Source organism: Artibeus jamaicensis, unplaced genomic scaffold (assembly GCF_021234435.1).
Source record: "Artibeus jamaicensis isolate MK-2021 breed Jamaican fruit bat unplaced genomic scaffold, CSHL_Jam_final contig_332, whole genome shotgun sequence".
Classification (NCBI taxonomy): Eukaryota; Metazoa; Chordata; class Mammalia; order Chiroptera; family Phyllostomidae; genus Artibeus; species Artibeus jamaicensis.
This window is the reverse complement of record NW_026521788.1, coordinates 31,174,829-31,194,633: the sequence shown is the minus strand read 5'-3', so window position 1 is coordinate 31,194,633 and position 19,805 is coordinate 31,174,829.

Here is a 19,805-nt window from a genome sequence, read left to right as displayed (position 1 = left end):
AGGGTACCCCTCCTGTGCCCTGTCCCACAGCCCACCTAGGGTCAGTGGGAGGGGCTGGCCCTAAGCACTAGGATGAGAAATTCCCTGCTGGAAGCCCATCAGCTCTCAGCCCATGCAGCCTTGAAGTTTGCCCCAAGGTTCCCTTGAGTTACGAAGGCTGGGGAAGAGGTGAGAGCCAGTTAAGGGCAGCAAACGCCTCTGCTTGGCAGAAGCTTCAAAGGCTTTCTGCTTCAAAGGGCAAGCAGCACTACCCACCTGAGGAGCAGGCTGTATCTCAAGGCCCAGCTCCCTAAGCCCTCCTGTCCAGAGAGTGCTGGTGTCCTTCTCTCTCTCTGTATGAGCAGCGCTGGGGCAAGAGCCTGGAAGCAGAATTGGCCTTTTCTCCCCCTAAGCACACCTAGCACCGTCTTGACCGCCACAGGGAAGGCCCAGTGCCAACTGCGTTCACTGGCTCAGGAAGAATAGCTTTTCCAGGTGCTTATCTGAATGTGCATTCCTTTCCAGGCCTCTGCCCAGGCAGGCCCATAGGGCTTCCCCAGCTCCTCAAACCAAATGATTTTCTACAGTTTGATGTGGCCCCAGTTTCCCACCACATCTATAACCCTTTCCGTGGGCATGAGGGTGAAGGCACAAAAAGTTTCTGGTCGGTGACCCAGCTATGGACGTTTACAAAGCGTGTAAGATGATGCTATTTTTATTACTTTATTTTAAATGTTTAATTAGTTAATATGCTTACGTGTAGCATATTATACAATTTAGAAGTGTGGGAGCAACTTTGCCCTCAAGTCCCCCCATCTGCCACGGATGAAAGTAACACTACCAAGACATGATCTGCTTGGGGAGGAGAGGTGGCCAGTTTCACAGAGGAGAAAGGCCAGGAGCCCCTTCCTCCAGGGGCTTTTATTGGGTTGTAATACACAGGAATACAGGGCAGCAAGGATCAAACAGTAGATAACATTTCAAAGAAATTTGAGGGCTTAGTCTGAGTTAGTGTCTGTCAGGTAAGGGGGTTGCAGAAACTTTGGGAGACATACTCATGTCCTGCTCGGACCCTTAACATATGAATGAAAGCACTCTTAGCAAAGCAGGTTTCACAGGACTTTTAGGAATTTTTTTTTATGCCAGATTTACCCCAGATACTGCTTTAGCGAGGCAAGGAGCTGCGCTGCCTCCCCATCACAGGTTTTCAGGCTTAAGTGGGTTAGAGCCAGGAAGTGCTTCTTCCAGAGGACATGGGGACTTGGGCTATGTCAGAATAGCTGGGGCAATTCTGACAGAGGGGCAAGGGTCCATTGCTCCCTTTTTGTCGCAGCCCCCTGGCCCTTCCATCATGGCCCCCCAAGTGATCATGTCTGGCTTAGGTTGCCCCTCACTGTGAGGAGTCTTACTGTCATGGACATCAACCAAGCTTTGGGGCCAGGGGGAAGCAGAGGCAGCGTTTGCTACCAGAGACAAGCTTTATTTCCATGTGGCTCAAATTCCAGAGGTCACTCATTCATCCTTAGTCATGGGGAGTAGTTATAATTCCCGAAACCAGGCAGAGTGGTCCCCAACACAAAAGGGCATTAGAAAGGGACATTTTCTTTCTATCTGTGTGCCCACACACCAGTACCCTATTCCTAGAGGCAAATGCTCATTTTGTTTTCTTTTTCTTTCTTTCTTTCTTTTTTTTTTTTTTAGTGATGGAATCACCAAAAGTTAGTTTGGTCCAAAACCACTCATGAGATAGACTATATTTTCCAGCCAACTTTGCAGTCAAAATGAGCCCTGAATCTTGACCAATGAGATAGAAAGAAAATTAATATGCACTTCTTTCAGGTTATAACATAAGGGAAAAAGGACACTTAGCGTTTAAGCAAATTCAATATCCTTTAATGATCAAAACTCTCAAAAATTAGTTGAGCACGGGCAGGCGAACCAAAAGATTGTGGTTCGATTCCCCATCAGGGCACATGCCTGGATTGTAGGCCAGTTCCCAGCAGGGGACGCATGAGAGGCAACCATACATTGATATTTCTCTCCTCTCCTTCCCTTTCTCTCTAAAGATAAATAAATAAAATAAAATAAAAACTCTCAACAAATTAGGTATAAAAGTACTGTTCTCCAACATAATAAAGGCCATGTATGACTAGCCCACAGCTAACACCATACTCAATGATGTGAAATTAAAAGTGTTTCCTCTAAGATTAAGGAACAAGACCTGGCTGGTGTGGCTCAGTGGATTCTGTGCTCACCTGCGAACCAAAGCTTCGCCAGTTTGATTCCCAGTCAGGACACAAGCCTGGGTTGTGAGCCAGGTCCCCAGCAGGGGGCGCGTGAGAGGCAGCCACACATTAATATTTCCCTCTCTCCATCCCTCTCCTCTCTAAAAATAAATAAATGAAATCTGTAAAAAAAAAAGATTAGGAACCAGAAAATGATACCTACTCTTTCCATATCTATTCAACATAAGTCCTAGCTGGAGCAATTAAAAAAGAAAAAGAAATAAAAGGAATTCACATCAGAAAGGGAGAAATAAAATTCTCTCTTTTTACAGGCAACACAGTGTAGAAAACTCTAGAAACTCAAAAAAAACCCTTCTAAAACTAATAAATGAATTCAGTAAAGTTGTAAGGTACAAAATCAAGGTACAGAAATCGGTTGCATTTTTATACACTAGTAAAAAAAAACTACCTGAGAGAGAAATAAAGAAAGCAATCCCGTGAACCAACTGAGTCCGCAGTCATTTCCATTCAACAACAGCAGACACACATTCTTTTCAAGTGCACATGAAACATTCTTCAGTATAAATCATGTTAGGTAATAAAATCTTAAATGTTTAAAAGCTTGAAATCATATGAAGTATGTTCTCCGAGCACAATGGAATGAACTAGAAGTCATTTACAGAAGGAAATTTAAGGAATTCACAATTACATACATATTAAATAGCATACTACTAAATAACCAAATGGTCACAAAAATCATAAAAGAAATTAGAAAATATTTTGAGATGAATGAAAATGCAAACACAGCATACCATAATTTATGCAACCAGCAATGCTTAGAAATTATAGCTGTAAACACCTACATTAAAAAAGGACTTCAAGTCAATACCCTTAACCTGCACCCTAACGTACTAGAGAGAGAGAGCAAACTAAACTCAACACTGACAGAAGGAAGGAAACAATAAAGATTGGTGCCAAAATAAATAAAATAGAAAGTAATATATATATATATATATATATAGAGAGAGAGAGAGAGAGAGAGAGAGAGAGAAGAAATCAACAAAATTAAAAGTTTATTGTTTGAAGAGATCAACAAAATTGACAAATCTTTAGCTAAACTAGCAAAACATAAGCAAACTGTTAAAATCATAAAGAAAAGAGGGGCCATTATTATCAACTTTTCAGAAATAAAAAAGATTATAACAGGAAAAAAGAAAGTAGTCCCATTTACAATAGCATCAAAAGCAAAAAATATTTAGGAATAAATTTGACCAAGGAAGTGAAATACCTGCACACTGAAAACTATAACACACTGATGGAAGGAATGAAAAAGACACAAATAAATAAGTGGAAAGATACTCCATACTCTTAGATTGGAAGAATTATGTTGTGCAAATGTCCATCCTACCCAAAGCAATCTACAGATTCAATTCAATCCTTATCTAAATTCCAATGGCATTTTTCACAGATACAGAAAAAACTATTGTAAAATTTGTTTGGAACCACGAAAGACCCGGAATAGTCAAAGCAACCCTAAGAAAGAACAAAGATAGAGGCATCACATTTTCTGATTTTAAGTTCCATTACAAAGCTAAAGGAATCAAAATAGTATGTTAGTGGCATAAAAACAGGCGCATAGAGTGGATGAGAATAGAGAATAGAGAGCAGATGACATGATGCAAGTTTTTAAATATTCTTCATCCAATTGAGGAGGTTCTCCTTTATACCATTTACTGAGAATTTTTATTATCAGTGGGTTCTGGATTTTGTTAAATGCTTTAAATGCTTTTTCTGCATGTGTTCATATAATTATGTGACCTTTTTAGCTTTAGTTTATTGATGTGATAGATCACATGAATTGCTTTTTTTAGTAGACTTTATTTATTTATTTTTAGAGAGAGGGAAAGGTGGGGAAGGGATGGAAAAAGAGAGGGAGAGAAACATCAATGTGTGGTTGCCTTTCATGTGTCCCCCTACTGGGTATCTGTCCCGCAACCCAGGCATATGCCCTGCATGGGAATTGAACCAGAGACCCCTTGGTTTGCAGGCCCACATTCAATCCACTGAATCACACCAGCCAGGGCTGATTTTTTAATATTAAACCAGCCTTAGTGCTCGCTTCGGCAGCACATATATTAAACGAGTCTTAGCTATCTGGGATAAATTCCACTTAGTTGTAGTATACAATTCTTTTTATACATCGTTGGATTTGATTTACTAGTTTTTTTTTTTATCCTCACTCAAAGACATTATATTTTTTGTTGCTTTTTAAAAATTTTTTTATTTATTTATCTTTAGAGGGGAAGGAGAGAGAGAGAGAGAAACATCAATGTATGGTTGCCTCTAGTGCATCCCCTGCAGGGAACTGGCCTGCAGGGAACCTGCCTGCAACCCAGGCATGTGCCCTGACTGGGAATCGAACTGTAATCCTCTGGTTCACAGGCCTGTGCTCAATCCACTGAGCTACACCAGCCAGGGCTTATTTTTCATTGCTTTTAAAGAGTGAGGAAAGGAGGTAGAGAGAGAAACATTTATGTGAGACAGAAACATCGATTGGATGCCTTCTCGTACATGCCCCAACCTGGGATCAAACCCATAACCTGGGTATGTGCTCTGACCGGGAATTGAACCCATGACCTTTCATTCTATGGGATGACACTCCAACCAATTGAGCCATACCATCCAGGACTGATTTGCTAATATTTTGTTAAGAATTTTTACATTTTTGTATCTATGTTCATGAGAGATATTAACTGTAGTTTTCTTATAGTGTCTTTGTCTGGTTTTGGTATTAGGGTAATGCTAGTCTTGCAGAATCAGTTAGAAAGTATTCACTCTGCTTCCACCTTTCGAAAGAAATTGTAGAGAATTGGTATGATTTCTTCCTTAAATGTTTGGTAGAATTTACCAGTGAAGCCACATGAGCCTTGAGCTTTCTGTTTTGGAGGGTTATTAATTATTTGTTCAATTTCTCTAAGAGATATAGACCCATTCAAATAGTCTATTTCTTCATAGATGAGTTTTGGCAGATTATTTTTTTCATGGAAATAAAGCATTTCATCCACAAATTGGTGGGTATAGAGTTATTTGTAGTATCCCCTTCTTATCCTTTTAATGTCTTTGGGATCTATAGTGATTTCACCTCTTTTATTTCTATGTTTGTGATTTGTGTCATTTTTCTCTCTTTTCTTCTTAGTTAGCCTGGCTTGATCAATTTTATTGATTTTTTCAAAGAATCAACTTTTGATTTAGACAATTTTTCTTATTGATTTCCTGTTTCAATTTTCTTGATTTCTGCTCTAAATTTTATTTATTTTCTTCGTCTTATTTTGGATGTGATTTGCTCTTCTTTTTCTAGTTCCTAAGGATTAGATTAGATTATTATAGTATAGGATTAGACTATTGATTTTTGACCTTTCATATATATAATGTGCGTGTGTGTATATATATATTCAATACTCTAAATTTCCATGTAAATACTGCTTTCACAAATTTTTGTTTTATTTTCTTTTTCTAGTTAAAAATATTTTAAAATTTCTCCTGAGATTTCATCTTTTACCATGTGTTATTTAGCAGTGTGTCATTTAATCTCCAAGTATTTGGGGATTTCTAGCTCTCTTTGGGTTATTGATTTCTAGTTTAAGTGCACTGTGGTCTGAGAACAGACATTGTATGATTTCTATTCTTTAAAATTTGTGAAGGTGTGTTTCATGGCCTATCTTGATGAATGTTTCATGTGAACTTGAGGAGAATGTGTATTCTGCTGCTGTTGGATGAAGCAGTCTATAGATGTCCATTATATCTAGTTGTTTGATCATTGTTGTGGAGTGCAGTTGTGTCCTTAATGATTTTCTGCTGGCTGGATTTGTCCATTTCTGACAGACAGGTGTTGAAATGGTGAGTTCATCTACTTTTCCTTGTGGTCCATCAGTGTTTGCCTCATGTGTTTTGATGCTCTGCTGTTAAGTCCATACACAATGGATTGTTTTATCTTTTTTGAGAATTGACCCCTTTATGATTATGCAGTGTCCCTCTTTATTTCAGATAACTTTTCTGAATTCTGCTCTGTCTGAAGTTAATAGAGCTCTTCTGTTGTCTTTAGATTAATAGTAACATGGTATAGCTTTCTCCATCTATTGAACTTTTAATATAAATGAATTTTTACATTTATTCTTTTAGATGTTTCTCTTTGAGGACTTTTTAAAAGACATTTATTTATTTATTTATTTATTTATTTATTTATTTATTTATTTATTTATTTATTTTTAGACAGAGGGGAAGGGAGGGAGAATGAAAGGGAGAGAAACATTAATGTGTGGTTGCCTCTTTAGCACCCCCTACTGGGGACCTGGCCTGCAACCCAGGCATGTGTCCTGATTGGGAATGGAACTGGAAAGCCTTTGGTTTGCGAGCTGGCACTCAATCCACTGAGCCACAACAGCCAGGGTGTAAATGAATCTTTACATTTAAAGTAAGTTTCTTACAGATAGCATATAGTTGAGTCTTGATTATTTTTAAAGATTTTATTTACTTATTTTTAGAGAGGGGAAGGGAGGGAAAGAGGAAGAAAAATATCAATGTGTGGTCGCCTCTTGCATGCTCTCCACTGGGGACATGGCCTGCAACGCAGGCATGTGCCTTGACTGGGAATCAAACCAGTGACCCTTCAGTTCCCAGGCCGGTGCCCAATCCACTGAGCCACACCAGCCAGGGCTGGGTCTTCATTTTAATCCACTGTGACAATCTGCTTTTTTAAATGTATTTTTGACCATTGACATTTAAAATGATTATTAATATTGTTGGATTTTCTACCATATTTGTTATTGTTTTCTATTTGTTCCCATATTTTTTGGTTCCTATTTTTGTATTAATTATTCCTGGTTCCTGTGTGTGTGTGTGTGTGTGTGTGTGTGTGTGTGTGTGATTTTAACTGAGAATTTTATGTGTTGCCAATTTCTCTCCTTCCTTAGTGTATCAGCTATCTTCCTTCTTTTTGGTGGTGGTCCTAGAATTTGGTGGTGGTCCTAGAGTACCTTATATTAATAAAGTAATTCTAATTCCTCCCTCTCATCTATTGTTTCATTGCTGTCCTTTACTTACACCTAAACATACATAAGCATAGATATGTATATACACACACACAATGGAATGTATTGTGTATTGTTACCATATTATAATTTTGACAAACTTATTTGTTAGATCAATTAGAAACAGAAAGCTACAGTTTTTATTTTACCTTCACTTATTTCTTCTTTGATGTTGTTTCTTGCTTTATGTAGATCTGGATTTCTGACCTATATTATTTTCCCTCTCTTAAAAATCATCTTCTAACACTTCTTGCCAAGAAGATATATATACTGTCAACAAAGTTCCTCCATTTTTTTTTTTTTGTCTGAGAAAGTCTGTATTTCTCTTCATTTTTAAAGGATAATTTCACAGGTTACAGATTTCTGAGTTGTATTGTTTGTGTCTTTTTTCCCACAACACTTGTAAAAATTACAACCTAGTCTCTTCTTGTTTGCATGGTTTCTATAGGTAAAATGTTTTTCCTCCGATTTGTCAAGACTTTTTCTTTATTTTTTATTTTCTGCAATTTTAATGTGATATGCCTACATGTTTTTCTTTTGTTTTGTTTTTTGTTTTTGCATGATCTTGCTTGGTGTTCTCTCAGTTTCCTGGTTCTGTGGCTTGGTGTCTGACATTAATTTGGGGGAAATTCTCAATCATTACAGCTTCAAATGTTTCTTTTGTTTTTCTCTTCTCCTTTTGATATTCTCATTATGTGTATGCTATGCCTAATATTTAGTGACCACAAATTTTTTGGGCATTCTGTTCTATCATTTTTAGTCTTTTTTTCTTTGCTTTTTCAGTTTTGGGAGATTCTATCGAGATATCCTCTGCCTTAGAGATTCTTTTCTCATCTGTGTCCAATTTACTTGTAAGCTCTTCAAAAACATTCTTCATTTCTGTTACACTATTTTTTATCTCTAGTATTTTTTCATTCTTTATTAGAATTTTCATCTCTCTGCTTACATTGTCTGTCTGTTCTCGAATGCTGTTTAACTTATCCATTGAAGCCCTTAGTGTATTAATTACAATTGTTTTAAATTTCCAGTCTGAAAATTCCAACATTCCTGACATATCTCAGTCTGGTTCTGATGCTTATTTTGTCTGTTCAAACTAGGATTTTAAAGTAATTTTTAATTATATTTCATGTTCAGTATTACATTAGTTTTAGGTGTGCAATCCAGTGATTAGATATTTACATAACTTACAAAGTGATCACCCTGATAAATCTAGTACTCATCTGACACCATATATCATTTATAGTTTTACTGATTATATTTCCTATGCTTTACTTTACATCCCCATGACTAGTCTATAACTACCAAGTTGTGCTTCTGAATCCCTTCCCCTTCTCTACCCATCCCAATGCCCCTCCCGTTCTGCCAACTGTTGATGCGGACTCTATCCAGCAGGGTCCATATGTTGTGGATGCAACGAACAAGTTCACACAGACTACAGAAGTCTTGCGGAGAAAAAGGTATGGCTTGGCCACTCTCTGAGTAAGAGAGCACCTCAACCCTTGCCTGGACAGGCTTTTATTGCTTTCTAATAGCATTACATCAAAGAAGATTCTCATTCATTATGCTCAAGTTTGCTTTAGGTGATTACTTTTTACAGATAACAGAGGAAAGGATGTTACTGATTACTTCTTACAGATTAACAAGGAAAAAATGTTGCAAATGCAAGGGAACAATAAGAATGATTGGTCTGATTACACTCCCTTTTGGGGAGAATTAGCACGGACTTCAGGAAGTTACGTATGTAACTTTTTAAAGATATGTAGCAAACATTTGTTGCTTCAACTCAGGGTGAGGGAATTTTAGCAAAAGCAAGCCTCAGAGCATCCTAGGTATAATGTAGGCCTGGTTTCCGACAAGACAGCCAATCCATGGGTCTGGGTCCTGTGTGGTGACTCATGCCTGCTGGTTTTCTGATAGGGCTGGGCTACATTTGCCATTGCCAAGCGAACCGGTTCCCTATAAACTGTCAACATGTTCTCTGTATCTACGAGTCTGTTTTAGTTCTGCTAGTTTATTTATTTTGTTTTTTAGATTTTACATATAAGTGGAGTTATCTGGCATTTGTCTTTCTCTGGCCAACTTATCTCACTCAGCACAATATCCTCTAGGTTAGTGGTCCCCAACATATTTGGCACCAGGGATGGGTTTTGTGGAAGATTGTGGAAGGGCAGTGGGGGGTATACAGGACAGGAGATGGAGCTTAGATGAGCTTCTCTGGCACTGGGTTCCTAATGGGCAGTAGTGGTCCATGGTCCAGGAGTTGCAGACCTCTGCTCGAGGTCCATCCATGTTGTTGCAAGTGGCAAGATTTCATTCTTTTTAATGGCTAAGTCATATTCCATTACATATATGTACCACTTCTCTATCTTTTGATGGACACGTAGGTTGCTTCCATATCTTGGCTATTGTAAATAATGATGCAATTAACATATGGATGTATGTCTTATCAATTTAGTGTTTTGTGTTTCTTCAGATAAATACCCAGACATGGAATTGCTGGGTCCTTCTTTGTCTTTTGTTATAGACTTTGTTTTAAAGTCTGTTTTTGTCCTGGCTGGTGTGGCTGAGTGGATTGAGTGCTGGCCTGCAAACCAAAAGGTTGTTGGTTAGATTTCCCAGTCGGGGCACTTGCCTGAGTTTTGGGCCAGGTCCCTAGCTGGGAGCATGCGAGAGGCAACTGATTGATGTATCTCTCACTCATCACTGTTTCTCTCCCTTTCTTTCTCCCTCCCTTCCCCTCTGTCTAAAAATAAATAAATAAAGTCTTCAAAAAAAAATAAAGTCTATTTTGTCTGGTACAAGTATTGCTACCCCAGCTTTTTCTGTTTGTTTATTTCCATTTTCATAAACTATCTTTCTCCATGCTTTTACCTTCAGTCTGTGTGTGTGTGTCTTTTTCTTTCTATCTGAAGTAAGTCTCTTACAGACAGTCTAAGTAAGAATCTTGTTTTGTTATTCATTCAGCTACTGTATATGTCTTTCGTTTCTTGTTTTTTTCTTTCATTTTTAAATTTTTATTTACTGATTTGAGAGAGAGAGAGAGAGAGAGCAAGTATAATTTGCTGTTCCACTTATCCTCTGGTTGATTCTTATATATGCCCTGACTGGGGATCAAACCTGCAACCTTGGTACGTCAGGATGATGCTCTAACCAACTGAACTACCCACCCAGGGCATTGTTTGTCTTTTGCTTGGAGCATTTAACCATTTGCATTTAAAGTAATTATTAATGGATATGTATTTATTTTATTATTTATATATTTAATTTGTATGTTTTATTCTTTATATTATTTATAAATAAATTATTTTATTTATAATATAGTTATAAATAATTATATATTTAATTTGTATGTTCTTTAAAAAGGCACTTTAACTTTTCTTGTAATACTGGTTTGGTGGTGATGAACTCAGCCTTTTTTTATCTGGGAAGCTCTTTATCTGTCCTTTAATTCTAAATAATGGCTTTTCTGGGTAGAATAATCTTGGCTGTAAGTCCTTCTTACTATCATTTTGAATATTTTGTACCAATCCCTTCTGACGTACAAAGTTTCTGTTAAGAACTCAGCCAATAGTTTTATGGGACTCCCCCTGTAGATAAGTAACTGCCTTTCTTTTGCTGCTTTTAAGATTTTTCTCTTTGTATTTAACCTTTGGTATTTTAAATATGATGTATCTTGGTGTGGGCCTCTTGGGGTTTATCTTTTTGGGACTCTACACTTTCTGGACTTACATGTCTATTGCTTTCATCAGGTTAGAGTTTTCTGCCATTTTTTTCCAACAGGTTTTCAATTTCTTTCTCTGTCTCTTTCTTCCTCTGGCACCACACAACTGATTTGGTTTTCTGCTTTATCTACCTATTATTGATTCCCTGTAACATATACTTTATTTCAGTTATATTCTTTATTTCTTTTTTATGTTTTCTATCTCTTTTTTTTAGTTGCCTATCTCTTTTTTTTTTAATGTTTTTTTTAAAAATTTTATTTATTTATCTTTAGAGGGGAAGGGAAGGAGAGAGGGAGAGAAACATCAATGTGTGGTTGCCCTTTGCACATCCCCTGCTGGGAACTGGCCTGCAGGGAACCGGCCTGCCACCCAGGCATGCGCCCTGACTGGGAATCAAACCGCGATTGCCTGGTTCGCAGGCCTGAGCTCAATCCACTGAGCTATACCAGCCAGGGCTTAGTTGCCTATCTCTTTGTGGAAGTTCTCACTAAGTTCATGTACTCTTTCCTTAAGTTCATTGAATATACTTATAACCAGTATTTGAACTTGGCATCTGGTAGATTGTTTACTTCTTTTTTCTGGAGTTTTGTACTGGGTTTTTTTTTGGTCATGTTTCTTTCTCTCCTCATTTTGCCTGCCTCTCTGTGTTTGTTTACATGTATTAGATAGAGCTGCTATGTTTTCTGGTCTTGGTAGAGTGGCCTTAGGTAGTAGGTGTCCTGCAGAGCTCAGTGGCACAGCCTCCCCGGTCACATGAAGTGGGTGTTCTAGGTGCACCCTGTGTGGTCTGTGTGCACCCTTCTGTTGTAGTTGAGCCTTGATTGCTGTCAGTACATTAATGGAGGGATTTACCCCCTGGCCACTCAGCTGCAATGACAGACCATAACCAACATGGTGGAGTTGCTGTGCAGAGGCCGACCCCACATAGCATGACTTGCTTCAGTGGGGCCTTGGAGCTTGCTGAGTCTGCCCCTTAGGTGCATTGCTTGTGGAGGTTGTTATGTGGTGTTCTGGCATGGTCTGAGCTATCCACCAGATGTGCTGGCTCTTGAGTCTCCCCGGAGGTGCAGGCCAAGGTCAGTCACTACCAGCCCCCAACTCCGGGCCACCTGGCATGAGCTACAGAATGATCTGCCAATGGTGGCTACCTGTGCTGGGCTTGATGTATACCAAGGGAGACCAAACTGTACACCAGTGCTGGCTTCCTTTAGTGCCAGGCCTGGAGCCATTTAGCAAGAGCTACTGGGCACTCCGCAACCAGATACTGCTTGTTTGGTAAATTTAAGAAAAATCTACAGCATGAAGCAAGACATACCATTTATATGGAAAAGCCATTGGAAATAGGTTTGTGTCATTCAAATGTATCGGAAAGTTGGGTGGGGCAGGTTCTCAGGACATCATGAGGGTGAGGCCAACAGTGTTTTGCAGGTTGATAAGACTCAGATATGACCCCTAAGATGTGATGCCTGCCTGAGGAAAGGCTCGGTAAAGGGACAATGGCTCTTGCCAGCACTTCTGTGTGGGAGAAAGCTACCTTTTTGGCACTTGCCCTGGTGTCAGACAATTCAGTTCCTCTCCTCCAAGGAGTGAGTCCCAGTAAGTCAGTGCACAGGCCCTTTAAGCGAAACACCTGGAACTCCGGAAGGCACAGTTCCTGCTGGTTTTCACAGCCAGAAGTGGTCTGGAATTTTCTGCCTGGTACTGGAACCCTGGGCTGGGGGGCTTGGTGTGGGGATGGGACCTCTCGCTCCTCTGGGGGGATCTCCGAAGCTCGGATACCCCTCCTGATTTTAAGCCAGCACATATGGGTGCAGGACCAGGCCATTCAGAGTCTTGGCCCTGCCCTCGCCAGGTGGCCCAGTTGGTTGGGCCTTATCCTTGTGCACCAGAGTCTCTACCCTCCTACCAGTTTCACAATCACTTCTTTTTCACTTTCTTAGTTATAGGAAAACCAGAAAAGCTGGCGTTCATGCTGCCTGTCACCTATCAGACCTAGTAAGCAGACACAGGGATTGAATCTCTATGGGTGCTTTATTCAGAAGGCCAGCGATCTGAGAAGACCTCAGATCTGTTAGGGTTTGTACCCTAACAGAGCATCTTAAATTCCATTTTAAACCAACCCTTTTTACAAGGAGAAGAAAAGTGTAGGTAAGGGGTTTGGAATTCTTGGATAAAGTTAATCAGATAAAGGCTGAAGCATTCTTTCACCTGTGCCCTGGGGGGTGGGCATCGGGCCCTGGAGCACAATGGCTCAGATAGCATCTTGATTGCCTGCAGTCCTCCTGAGGCACCAAAGTGGAAATGCTAATGGTCTCCTGGAGTCAGGGTGGGTCATACCTTCAGTTCCTGAAACAATCGCTTTTTACATACATTGATTACTAAGCTTATTAGCTACTACCTGAAACTAAAATGTTCCAACATTTGAGTCCCCCATCAATAGGACTTCAGTTCAGCTAGATTTCAGGTGTTTCTGAGGGTGGGTTGTCTTGTAATTGAGTTGTGACTCTGATGTGGTTTGGGAGAAGGCAAGTACAGCATTTATACATTCTGCTGTCTGGACTGGAAGCTCCAAACTATGTTTTGTTTCATTTTTTTCCTTTTACTATAACTGTTCATTTTTTTTTTTTTGATTGCTGAACATAATGTACCGAGTAAAAGGAATTGCTGTTAGTAGTCCTTTAGTAACATGGTGGTAAAATTTAGTAATGTGTGTGTATGCAAATGATCTACAGTCACGTGTTTCAAAGTATTCGCTTTTCTTCTTCCCCGGGCAGAAGCAAGTCTCCATGAGGAGACTTTTCTCCAATATTTCCTGTGAGAACCTGGTTGAACTTCTGGAGGTAAAACTCACAAGAGTGTGGGGTCTCCCTATGATTTAGTCCCCCTAGAGTTTTTGACTCTCAGAATTGTCCACACTAAGCCTCCAGCAGTTTATTAATTACAGTTTAGGTTCCCCACCCTGGGACTGGTACCCACAAAGGTCTCTGCATATCGATTCCTGCTTTGTTAAATCGTGATTCTTTGTACTTGCCCGCTGGTCTCTCCAGGTTTGGGGACAGCAGTTTGCCCTGTTTTCTCACTTCTTTTATAGATCTGTAACGAGGGAAACTCCCAGAAACTCAGTTCTTCTCGCCAGTGCAGTGAAGAATTAAAGATCAACAAGTCTATTAGTGGGTAGCAGGGTTAGTTGGTGATCCGTTCTCATGGAAGAGAAGGGGCCCAGCTAAGGCGAGCGTGGAAGCCTGAAAGGCATTGGTTCAGGGTGAAGTAGGGTTAAGGCAGCAAAGTTCAGGGTGGCCAAAGGCCTGGGAGCAAATGTAGGGACTGTGAGGACCAGGGTGGCAAGTGCAAGTGTGGCCAGAGGGCAGGTGGCCTGAGCCAGGCGGCCAGAGAGCCAAGAGTGACAAGAGGCTTGTCACTACAAGCCCCAGAGTCTTTTGTCCTGAGGACTTACACAGTTGGTGGGAAGAAGCATGAGGAGTTAGAAGTTACAAATTGATTGACAGGTGAAGGCGGTGCTAAGTTTCCAGGGCAGGAGCGTGAATACCCAAAGCCCCTTACCTGCAGGCAGGAAGCTGGAATTCTCATTATTAACCTTTTAATGATTTGTAGGAGCTGGTATTCAGAAAGGCAGCCCTTTGGTATGGTTTCCAAATCTGTTTTCCCAGTTATTTGTTGGTCTTTTGACTTTGCTAGTGGTTGATTTTGCCATTCAAGCTGTGCTATTTATTGAGCGCCAGGCTCAGGGCTAGGTGCTGAGGAAGCCAGGAAGAACAAGACCAACATGGCCCTGCTTTCCTGGAATGTCCAGTCTATTGATACAAAGGAGGATCAGTTAGTAACAACAGCACCAGATGTGGACAGAGATTTGCACTCCAGGTTTGGTCCTGATGAAGGAGGTATAGGGCCTGTGGCTACCGAATCCAGAACTGCAACCACCTGGTACAGATGTAGAAACAGGCTCAGTAAGGAAAAGACCAGCCAAGGTTTCATGGTAGCAGTTCTGGAGACTTAGTTCAGAGCTCCTTTCTCTTTATTAAAAAGCTGCTCCTGACCAGCTTTGGTGTGTACAAATCAGCTCACCAGAACTTTGTTTTCCCCCCAATACAGTGAACGGATAAGATCAAGATTTTAACAGATTCAGTCTGTGCTGGAGGAGCATTTGCACCAGGAAGTGGACCATCATCACTGGGAGAGAAGCTTTGCAGGGAGCTTCCAGAGAGGCAGATCCGGAGAGGCATTTCCAGGGACTTGGCCCCTTCCCCTGCCCCCGCCTCCACCCCTCTCATTCTAACATGGCTAGACGGGCCTTGAGTACTTCTGTAATGAGAAAGTTCTCTCATCAACTCTTTGGTTACTTTGAAGTAGCAAAGGCAGGATAAATGCTTATCTCTTTTTCTTCTAGGTTTTAAAATGAGTTGATTTTTTTTTTTAGCATCATCCAAATATTTTCTTTTTCTTTTTCAGGATCATTTTAAACTCATACAGTTGAACGTATTTGGTGTGTTTTAATCCAATGCAATTATAGATGTTCAAACTGTACCATCTTTAAGCAAGAGAGAGCCTCTTTAAGCTAGATCCCGGGTCCTGTCTTCAGCCTACATTAATCTTAAAGAGTTTACTTGAGATGTAGTATGAAAATAGGTTCCAGGATTAGCTTGTGCACTTTCTGCCCCAAGCCTGAAGTCAGCCATTTCTCCGAGAAGCTCCCTGGATATTAAAAGGCCACAGTCTGAGTTCAACTGTCTCTTGGGAGAGTTTCTTCATGTTTCTTGGCTGAAACATGAAAATTAGGGTATGGGTGTCTCGTACCTAATTACAAAACAGATACTCTGTCCAAGGCTTAAATATAAAAAAGCAGCCTTGGCTGGTGTGGCTCAGTGGATTGAGTGCTGGCCTGCGAGGCAAAAGGTCACTGGTTCAATTCCCAGTCAGGGCACATGCCTGGGTTGCAGACCAGGTCCCCAGTAGGGGGGACGTGAAAGGCAACCACACATTGCTGTTTCTCTCCCTCTCTTTCTCCTTCCCTTCCCCTCTCTCTGGGGGAACAAAAATAAATTCCTTGTGCTTCTCTAAGATTTTCCAGTTGTTTCTCAATTTAAGGCAATGATTTCACCCTTCCTCCAGACTAGAATGCCCTAGGGAGCTTTGAAAAAATACAGATACTTGGATCCATCCCCAGAGATTCTGGTTTAACTGGACTAGGATCTTGCCTTGGAAATAGGGTTTTTAAAGGTGTGAAGCAGCCAGATGGTGCTCAACCCTGGCTGTACATTGCTTATCATTCCATATGTGTTTTTACACTTTATCACAAATGTATGGAGCGCTAAACAAAAATGTTTGTCATGCCTTAAAAATGTATGCAAATTGTATCCCACTGAGTGTACCATACTCAAGCTTGTTCTTTTTCCCTAGCATTGTTTTGAATTGATCTTTATACCACCAAAATACTCATTGTAACTGTTGTAGCACATCAAAGCCTTGCCTTTACCCCATCATTTTCTGCTCCCCTTTACTGCAAAGTATACGTGCAGTTAGTTGTTCAGGCAAAAACCTTGCAGTCATCCTTGACTCCTCTTTCTCTGACATCCCACATCTAATCAATCATTCGGGAAATCCTCTTAGCTCTGCCTTCAGACATGCGCAGCCTCTGACGCTTTCTCATCACCGCCACAGCCACCACCTGGTTCTTCCTACCATTGTCTCTTGCCTGGATTATTGCAATAGCATCCTAAGTGGTCTCCCTGGTGGAACATTTGACCCTCTACAATCTATTGTCTCGAAGCAGTCAGAATAGTGTATATCAATCATGTCACTCCTCTTCTCTGAACTCTTCAGTGGATTCCCACGTCTCGGTAAAATTCAGTAGTTCTGACCACGGCCTGCCAGAACCACATGGTGTGCATCTCACTACCTTCTGATCTTATTTCCTACTTCTGCCCCTCACTCTTGTTGCTCTAGCCATACCTCCTTTCATGGTGTTCCTTGACTATAACAAGCCCATCCCCACCTCTGGGCTTTTGTGCTTAGAGTGTGATTCCTCCAATATTCATAAAATCCATTTTCTTTCAGGTCTCTGCCCAGATGTCATTTTATGAAAGAGGCCCTTCCTGGCCAACCTGTCCATATCACTTTCTGTCCTTACATTGACTTTTAGGAAAAACTGACTCCTACTCTTAATTAGTTTGTTGGGTTGGCCCGGACCTTTATTATATATCACAGAAAAGTGACCAGATATGTTACTGGTGAGATGACAAGACCTTGATTTTTGCCTTAAGGAAAAATTTTTGTCAAGAGAGAAAGTGCAGTAAAGCAAGAATGTATTGGCTGCAGCAAAATCACACGCAGGACAGTGCAATGAGGAAGGGCTTAGCATAGAAGAAGCAACAAGAGAGCCGAGGCTGGGCTGCCTCAGCTCATTGGGAAGTCAGAGAAAAGGGGGCCTTGGGAACAGGTCCAGGGGATTAGCCCAGAAGGGCTTCCCACAGCCCATCTCTCCCCTGGTTGCAGGTCTTGTGGGGGGCCCTTGTAGAGGTGTCCAACCTGGGGCCCAGGTGGGCTATGAATGTGACCCAACACAAAATCGTAAATATACTTACCACCTTTGTTTGCTCATCAGTTGTTGTTAGTGTTTGTGTATTTAATGTGTGGCTCAAGGCAACTACTCTTCTTCCAGTGTGGCTCAGAGATGCCTAAAGGCTGGACACCCCTGCTTCTTAGCGTTTAGGAGACATGTGTCTGTGGAAGAAGAGGAGGAGGAAGGGAAAGGCACAGGCTGCTCCGCAGAGGAAGAGTGCGCACTGGGTCCTTTGTCCTGAGGGTCTGTGGTTTCCTCTTGCAGTTGGGACTCTTAGGGGAGGTCTCGGGGGACCATCTCAGTAGAATATTTATCAGTTTTTCAGATGTGTCCCTCCAGAGTGGTGGTCTCCACTGATTGGTTGGTACTGGGGTGGAAGGTCCTTAGCGTAGCTGGTCCTGACATCAGCTCTGGCATCTCTTGTCTGGTTTTGCTGCTTTTCTGGGCCTACAGCTGAAATAACTGAGGCCTAGATGTTACCTTTAGTGAGGAAAAGTCAGGAGGTCTAAATTGCATGACCAGTGATATAAGTCATGGGGTTCAAACTGCATGACCAGTGACATACTAGGGGAGGAAAGGTTCCCCTGGGGCAAGGTCTTTTTTCCAGTTTTGCCCATTGATAGGCACCTGGGGCTTTCTGCCTTGCTGACCTTCTGTACCTGCCTGGCCCATCATGCGTGCTCTGCTTATGCCTACCACAGCTATAGCTCGGAAAAAGCATGTCCTTGAAACAATCACCCCCCAAAATCTAGGGATCCCTGACACTGTCATTCTTTATGATAACTGTTTAATAAACAAACAACAACAACAAAAAATCCCAAAACAAACCTTTCTGCTTTAAACCTAGAAAGGTTTGAGAGGTGAAAGCTGGACTTTTCCTTCCCCTTCCCTCCCAAACATAAACTCACAAGCCTGCCTGCTTGTTCCATGGGACAAGAGTAACTGAGAATGGAGGGAAGGTAGCCAGGGCCAAGGAGAAGCGTTCAGTCTGGACCCTATGATTTCATCTACCCTCTATGCTCACAACCCCCTAAAGCTGCTTCCCCACAGCTCAGCGCGGTGGTGTGCCTGGCTCTGGCAAAGGGGAGAAAAGGCAGGCACAGGCACCGCTTCTGTCCCTTGGTGTTTTAATTTTAAAAGTCATGGATATGAAGGGGACTGCGTTTGAGTACTCACCGTACTGGGAAAGAGGACATGCAACCAGGTAAACGAAACAGACTGGACTCTTCCCTGTTCTCCCGCACCTACTAAACTTTCCCTTTAGACACAGCTTGGTTCAAGGCCTTCATCCTGCACGAAATTACCTCTTTACCCTCTTTGCCTATCCAAATAGTCTCTATTTTGAAGGTTCGATTTCAGACTGGGATCCTTCCACACCTATGGCTACACCATCCCTGACCCTTGCCACCTAGAGACTATTTTCCAAAACTCATCAGAGATTATTGAGAACAGCCTGGTTCTGAGTACGTTAAGGTGTGAACTCTGATGTTCAAACTTGACACAGTTCTTTGAGAATGGTTCCCAACCTTGGCTACATGTTGGAATCACTTAGGAACTTGAAGAAACATTGTTGCCTCTGTCTCATCCCAGAGATTTCCATGGAATGGGCCTGTGGGTGTGGCCTGGGCATCAGAGTTTTTAAAATATCCCCAGTGGCTCCTCTGTGTATCCAAATTGAGAACCTTTAGCTTTTTTTTTCCATCAAGGGGTCTTTCTTGCATTCTTTCAGTAGTTTGCATTATTGTGGGTTTTCAATTTGTTTACCAAATAAAGAAAACGGCATCTGCTAATGCTTACCAGAGACTTGCTGAAGCTTTAAACCCAAAGCCCACAGATAGATACTGTCTTTGATCTGTAGTGTCACTGAAATTCTTGCTTCTCAAAGTGTGGGTCTTAGACCAGTAGACTGTCAACATCCTCTGAAGCCTGTTAGAAATGCAGACTCTCCAGTCTTGAGAACTGTGAAAGTTTCAGCACAAGTGATTTTTCCCACCTCCTACACTACAGGACTTGAACAAATGCTAGGACAGCTCCCAGCAGCTCAAGGCTGTTCCCCTGGGAAGACCCAGCCCTCCATGAGTCACCCCCCCCCACCCCCAAAGCTCAAGCCTGGCAAAAGATTTTAGATGGTTCAAGCCAAAGACCTGACTGTAGGCCCCTGACCTCCCTTTTCTTAAGAGCATTCACTTAAAAACAAAAACAAACAAAGAACTCT